At 43.5% G+C, this 8,095-nt stretch overlaps 1 pseudogene; it reads left to right on the forward strand.

The window, feature by feature from the left end:
* Positions 1 to 5,799: 5,799 nt before the first annotated feature.
* On the forward strand, positions 5,800 to 7,473 carry LOC115320408 (annotated as a pseudogene).
* Positions 7,474 to 8,095: the final 622 nt, after the last annotated feature.

Consider the following 8,095-nt stretch of genomic DNA (forward strand, 5'->3'; position numbering starts at 1 on the left):
AGGTGGTGGAGAGAAGGCTACATTATTGTACGACGAATTAAAAATTGGGGACTTAATGTATGTACAGCTAGGACGCAGAGAAGGGTGAGAGAGTAAAATTCCGCTCGCGTGCCATGTACAAGCTGCCAAATTACGCTCAACAATGACCGCTCATGTCCAACAAGAAAGAATTCATTGTTATAAACGTGAACGCCAGGAGTATATTAAATAAAGTCGTCGTTCTATACTTCGTTTCACTGTAAGCGTAGACGCAGCCGATGCTACGAGCTGATAGGAGGTATCAGACAGCATTTAAAGCGCCCCATCATGGTGCTCGTCATGTTTATGTACGTATTCTATGTCATCGCTGAACAACGGAAAAGACCTAGTGTCTCGCGCTTTTGGCTATGCTTGATTATTCCCATCATCTTATAGCATCAGCTGCGTCTGCAATTAAGCTGAAACGAAGTATAGAGCCTATCAGTCAATGACCCGCACACTGCAGTCTTCACTGAAACGTGACTGAATTCTTCCGTGCGGAATTGCGAAATCATTCCTCCGGTCTAAAACTTTTTTTTTTTTTTTTTTTTTTATAAAAGTACGGGAAAGTAGGGGCGGCGCCGTCGCCATAGTTGTTAAAGGTGGCTTAGATTGTATGAAATTAAGAACTGCCACAGATAGAAAAAATAAACGATGCAAAATTAAGCTTGGTCATGCCGATGGCAAACTTCTAGAACCTATATTATTTAGTAATATATATTCTTTATCATTTATTATAATTTTCCGAACAGCTATCAGCACGCACTTGTAAAGGGTTGTCCAAGCTTACTCAACTAGTGGAAATCGCACTCGACTTTTCTGGCTGCCAGGAATGGAGTAATTAGTAAATAAACTTAAAGATTTTCAGACCAGCCTCGTGCGCAATCTCGGAAAGTTATTATTGATGGCGTCTTAAACCTTGCTGATATTGCTTGGACTGCTTGGTTTGAAAATCTCGTGAAACCCCCTTATCACGCGCTCTACTGGAAATGACTTTTTCGCATAACTTGACTCAGGGGTCAAATATCCCACGATAATTCAAGGTTCGTCTAGTTCGCTTCTCGATTTATTTTTTGTTAATGACCATTTACTCTCAAACGCTTACGAGTGCAGAATGTTGCCCGGAATGTCCGACCCTTGCATGTCGCTTTTATCTCTCACGATCATTACGATTGACGGTATAAAGTTTGAATATAGTACTTACAAGGATTTCAATCGCGCTGATGATGAGGCCATTCTGGACAAATGACTTTCTTATGAAACATATTAGATAACGGCAAATAATCCGGCTGTGTTGGTTAATAAATTGTGGCTTTACTTGAAAAGTGTTGCAAATAAATGCTTAGAAAAGTATGCACCTACTAAGGCAAAAAAGGAAGCAATGCAGAATCCTTGAATCGGATCAATAGATATATTATTTACACTAAGAAAATAATATCTGGTTGTCGAACTCAAAGTCGAGGTATACCCAATCAGAGTGGATGCCTCAGACTCGGGTTACAATGTCAGAACCTTAAAATGTTGATTAAAACCGCAAAACATCAATATGAAAACCAAACGAAGGCCGCTTTTTTTAAATCCTCCCCTCGCAAATTTTTGAGTCACCTCTCACCAACCAAAGAGGAGAGGAGAAGTCGATATTAACGGTCGCCCACACACACTAAAAAAAGGAGTGTATCCCTTACAACCCTTGTCACATATACGGCACCCCTAAACTTTAGTTGAGCGTACAGCGCACTGACGTTCAACCGACTCTGCCAACTTTCACGGGCGGCTCGATAGCCGAGTTGTACAACTTTATAAAATAGCTTACGTAAGTGTAAATGACAAAAAAAGTTACCGGGCCTTCCTCGGCCCTACTGCAAAACTTCAGGATTTTCTTTCTGTACTTTTTGATGGGTAGTTTAGCTGTTTAATATCTTATATTGCACCGTCATCAAGCCTCTTGTAAAAGTTGGAGCCGTCTGCTTGATGTCAGTGCGCTGTACGGCGAACTGAAGTTTTGGGGTGTCGTATATGTGACAAAGGGTGTAAGGGCTACAACCGTTTTTTTTAGTACAAATGAAGATGATTATTAAAAAGCGAATTGTTTTACGAGAAAAGAGTCAAAGTACAGGCTAGCTAATTGAAGTCAACCATTTCGTCGTTTACCCTGAGACTGGTTTTTTTTTTAGAAGATCAGAAGTAACAGAAAAAACAGACAGGTCTCAAACTCAGCTACAAGTTTATTTCAACAACCTCCTCTTATATAGTTCGTTCTCGTCGTCATCAACCAATCACATGCGACTTGTCCTCTGCACCGTGACTCTACAGGTTCCACTCTATCACAAAAGAAGTGGACACTCCCAACGTTTCCAAGTGAAAAGGTTCTAGCAGAAGATATGCCTTACAAAGACTTCAAGCAACTCTTTTGTGTCCTCACAATAAACAGGACAACAGCCCACAACAACATCCCACTCAAAACCGGTCACCTCCAAAATTATAGAAAACAGACAAAACCCTCCAATACACACCACAGACGATACACACCAAAGAAGCCTTTCAGGATGACTAAAAAAAAAAAAACACTTAAAACTGTAAAAATTGCTTGCAGCGGTTCCCTATTTGCATGGAAGGTTGCTAATGCAATTTCCCAACGATCTAATCCTAATTGTTTCTCTCACCACCCTTTTAACATCGTTGCTTTCCTTAACAACTACATCCCTTCCAGACCAATCCGTTGTGCAGTTTCTACACTCCTCCAGATGCTTAGCCAACTCCGAATTTGCTGCATTATTTTTAACATTCCTTTTGTGTTCTGTTAAACGATCGTTCAAACACCGAGAGGTTTGGCCTACATACTTAAAACCACACTCCAAAGGAACCTCATACACCACGCCTACGCTACACGGCACCGACTTTTCCCTATGCGCCTTCTGACAGCCCCTCTGAACCGTTTAAAAAGGTGTCAATCTATCTAACCTAAAATCCGCGCTGAATACGACATCCACGCCATATTTTTTTTTGCACATGCTCTAAGATTGTGGGACACTGCGTGAAAATACGGAACCACAGCGTACCTATTCCTGATATCTTGCGTCTTCCCCCTTTTCTCCCTGCACTGTAGGGCAATCTGCCTTTTGATGTACTCTTCCCCATAGCCTGCCATTACCAGTCTTTCCCACTGGTTTTTTAGTGCCTCCGGTCCGAAATGCATGCATGATCTCACCAAAGCATTACTAATCAAAGATCTGACTACCCCGGCTTTTACATTTTTCGAGTGACAACTACTCTTTGACAGAACCGGTTTTGGGTTTTCCTTCCCATACTCCCAACAAAGACCTCGTTCAAATGTAAACGCAAGTCGAGAAATTGCAGGACCTCGCCCCTTGGCCTCTCTAACGTGAATCTCAACTCTGGCGCCGCTGACCTTACTACTTGTTCCAAAACTTGGTCCAACCCTTCCTGAACAGAGCAAACTAAAATATCATCCACAAATCTTTTCACAAAACACTTTGGAGACACCTCTTCTACCTTGTCATACACTTGTTGGTCCACCGTGTTTAAGTATATTTCCGCTAACAAAGGCGCTACAGACGAACCTATACAGACTCCCTTTTTTTGCACAAAATTTCGACCTTCGTATTCCGATACCGTTGACTTTAAATAAAGGTCTAGCACCGAAAGAAAACTATCCACCGCTAATCCTGTTCCTGATTGAAACTTAAAAAGGTTCCCTTCGAAGGCAATCCTCACTCTATTCATTAGTCTGTTTTTCTCTAAAGAGTAATATAGGTCCTTGATGTCCATGGAGAATACCGCGCACTTCCTTCCGTGAAACTTTTCCCTTACTTCAATCAACTCACTAGAGTTCCTTAAGGCAATTGACTTCTCCAAATTAGCTAACTTCAAACCCCGCCATAAGAAGCATGAGACCACCCTCTGCCACGTCCCATTCTCGTTAACAACGGTACATGGGGGCATTTCAATCTTATGATCGTTCAAAAAGAATTTAAGGATGAGCGTTGAACGCAACGGTTTCAAAACGCTTTTCGCTACTTCTTCCATGTTTTCCTCCCGAAAAACCTTGCAAACGCTCTTCCTCAGCTTCCCCATATTACCCTTCCATTCATTAAACAATGACCCCAACGCTTCCTCCGACTTCTTCTGAAAGGCCTGTACAGGCAAAACTGCAAACCTTCCTGTTTTATTTGTCTGCAACAGTTTTAACGAACTCCTTTCTAACTCTTGTTGCACCGCTCTCACGTCCTTGAAATTCCTCCTATCGATGGGGTACGCGTTTCCCATCAATTTTTCCATGCGCCCTACCGCATCTTCGACAAACGCAAGTTCCTCCTCACTATCCACAACCCTGGCGATCGACTGTATGTCAGAAAACACGTCGATTCTAGACGGCTTAACGTTTACACAGTACTTCGGACCTATACCCAAAAACTCCTCCAATTTCTTTGACATCACTACATTTCCCGGGTTAATTATACAATGCTGTTGTTTACAATTTCCTGTCCCCTGTACACACTTCTTTACCTCTGCCCCCCGAGAATTCCACAACTTGAAACTGTCCAAAACATGCCTTCTTTTGACATACCACGCACGGTCGGAATGTGTCCTCATAACGGCGCTCCACAGATGGTAGTCTCCATGCCTCCTGAAGTTCTTTCCGAGAAGAAGATTCCAGAGTCTGTCACAGGCGCTGCGGATGTCTTGAACCCGTTGACCTGTTCCAGACCTGTAAGCTTTGATGACCTTCCTCTTGTCCTTCCACGGTATCCCGGAGGCGGCCAGTTGTTTGAAGAATAGCGGGTCCACATACTTTTTCCGCAGACACATCCCGAAGAACGCAACGTAGGCTTCCAACTCCGCCATCCGACGTCCCATCTTGTCCAGTGCTACTTACGCTTGGCTAATTAGAAAGGCCGGCGACGACGAAAACGTTGGTTCGAAAGAACCGGTAAAAGGAAATGGTAAAAAGCCTGCTTCAGGTACGATTAACGAGAAAAGAGTCAAAGTACAGGCTAGCTGGTGGAAGTCAACCATTTCGTCGTTTACCCTGAGACTGGGGTTTTTTTAGAAGAGCAGAAGTAACAGGAAAAACTGACAGGTCTCAAACTCAGCTACAAGTTTATTTCAACAACCTCCTCTTATATAGTTCGTTCTCGTCGTCATCAACCAATCACATACGACTTGTCCTCTGCACCGTGACTTTACAGCTTCCACTCTATCACAAAAGAAGCGGACACTCCCAACGTTTCCAAGAGAAAAGGTTCTAGCAGAAGATATGCCTCACAGAGACTTCAAGCAACTCTTTTGTGTCCTCACAATAAACAGGACAACAGCCCACAACAACATCGCACTCAAAACCGGTCACCTCCAAAATTATAGAAAACAGATAATACCCTCCAATACACACCACAGACAATACACACCAAAAAAGCCTTTCAGGATGACTAAAAAAAAAAAAAACACTTAAAACTGTAAAAATTGCTTGCAGCGGTTCCCTATTTGCATGGAAGGTTGACTAATGCAATTTCCCAACGATCTAATCCTAATTGTTTCTCTCACCACCCTTTTAACATCGTTGCTTTCCTTAACAACTACATCCGTTCCAGACCAATCCGTTGTGCAGTTTCTACACTCCTCCAGATGCTTAGCCAACCTCTTTTCTCGTTAATCGTACCTGAAGCAGGCTTTTTACCATTTTCTTTTACGGGTTCTTTCGAACCAACGTTTTCGTCGTCACCGGCCTTTCTAATTAGCCAAGCGTACGTGGCACTGGACAAGATGGGACGTCGGATGGCGGAGTTGGAAGCCGACGTTGCGTTCTTCGGTATGTGTCTGCGGAAAAAGTATGTGGACCCGCTATTCTTCAAACAACTGGCCGCCTCCGGGATACCGTGGAAGGACAAGAGGAAGGTAATCAAAGCCAACAGGTCTCGAACAGGTCAATGGGTTCAAGACATCCGCAGCGCCTGTGACAGACTCTGGAATCTTCTTCTCGGAAAGAACTTCAGGAGGCATGGAGACTACCATCTGTGGAGCGCCGTTATGAGGACACATTTCGACCGTGCGTGGTATGTCAAAAGAAGGCATGCTTTGGACAGTTTCAAGTTGTGGAATTCTCGGGGGGCAGAGGTAAAGAAGTGTGTACAGGGGACAGGAAATTGTAAACAACAGCATTGTATAATTAACCCGGAAAATGTAGTGATGTCAAAGAAATTGGAGGAGTTCTTGGGTAGAGGTCCGAAGTACTGTGTAAACGTTAAGCCGTCTAGAATCGACGTGTTTTCTGACATACAGTCGATCGCCAGGGTTGTGGATAGTGAGGAGAAACTTGCGTTTGTCGAAGATGCGGTAGGGCGCATGGGAAAATTGATGGGAAACGCGTACCCCATCGATAGGAGGAATTGCAAGGATGTGAGAGCGGTGAAACAAGAGTTAGAAAGTAGTTCGTTAAAACTGTTGCAGACAAATAAAAGAGGAAGGTTTGCAGTTTTGCCTGTACAGGCCTTTCAGAAGAAGTCGGAGGAAGCGTTGAGGTCATTGTTTAATGAATAGAAGGGTAATATGGGGAAGCTGAGGAAGAGCGTTTGCAAGGTTTTTCGGGAGGAAAGCATGGAAGAGGTAGCGAAAGGCGTTTTGAAACCGTTGCGTTCAACGCTCAACCTTAAATTCTTTTCGAACGATCATAAGATTGAAATGCCCATACGTACCGTTGTTAACGAGAATGGGACGTGGCAGAGGGTGGTCTCATGCTTCTTACAGCGGGGTTTGAAGTTAGCTAATTTGGAGAAGTCAATTGCCTTAAGGAACTCTAGTGAGTTGATTGAAGTAATGGAAAAGTTTCACGGAAGGAAGTGCGCGGTATTCTCCATGGACTTCAAGGACCTATATTACTCTTTAGAGAAAAACAGACTAATGAATAGAGTGAGGATTGCCTTGGAAGGGAACCTTATTAAGTTTCAATCAGGAACGGGATTAGCGGTGGATAGTTTTCTTTCGGTGCTAGACCTTTATTTAAAGTCAACGGTATTGGAATACGAAGGTCGAAATTTTGTGCAAAAAGAGGGAGTCTGTATAGGTTCGTCTGTAGCGTCTTTGTTAGCGGAAATATACTTACACACAGTGGACCAACAAATGTATGACAAGGTAGAAGAGGTGTCTCCAAAGTGTTTTGTGAAAAGATTTGTGGATGATATTTTAGTTTGCTCTGTTCAGGAAGGGTTGGACCAAGTTTTGGAACAAGTAGTAAGGTCAGCGGCGCCAGAGTTGAGATTCACGTTAGAGAGGCCAAGCGGCGAGGTCCTGCAATTTCTCGACCTGCGTTTACATTTGGAACGAGGTCTTTGTTGGGAGTATGGGAAGGAAAACCCAGAACCGGTTCTGTCAAAGATAGCTGTCACTCGAAAAATGTAAAAGCCGGGGTAGTCAGATCTTTGATTAGTAATGCTTTGGTGAGATCATGCATGCATTTCGGACCGGAGGCACTAAAAAACCAGTGGGAAAGACTGGTAATGGCAGGCTATGGGGAAGAGTACATCAAAAGGCAGATTGCCCTACAGTGCAGGGAGAAAAGGGGGAAGACGCAAGATATCAGGAATAGGTACGCTGTGGTTCCGTATTTTCACGAGGTGTCCCACAATCTTAGAGCATGTGCAAAAAAAATATGGCGTGGATGTCGTATTCAGCGCGGATTTTAGGTTAGATAGATTGACACCTTTTTAAACGGTTCAGAGGGGCTGTCAGAAGGCGCATAGGGAAAAGTCGGTGCCGTGTAGCGTAGGCGTGGTGTATGAGGTTCCTTTGGCGTGTGGTTTTAAGTATGTAGGCCAAACCTCTCGGTGTTTGAACGATCGTTTAACAGAACAGAAAAGGAATGTTAAAAATAATGCAGCAAATTCGGAGTTGGCTAAGCATCTGGAGGAGTGTAGAAACTGCACAACGGATTGGTCTGGAAGGGATGTAGTTGTTAAGGAAAGCAACGATGTTAAAAGGGTGGTGAGAGAAACAATTAGGATTAGATCGTTGGGAAATTGCATTAGCAACCTTCCATGCAAATAGGGAACCGCTGCAAGCAATT

Source organism: Ixodes scapularis, unplaced genomic scaffold (assembly GCF_016920785.2).
Source record: "Ixodes scapularis isolate PalLabHiFi unplaced genomic scaffold, ASM1692078v2 PGA_scaffold1__304_contigs__length_218370807, whole genome shotgun sequence".
In the NCBI taxonomy this organism is placed as follows: Eukaryota; Metazoa; Arthropoda; class Arachnida; order Ixodida; family Ixodidae; genus Ixodes; species Ixodes scapularis.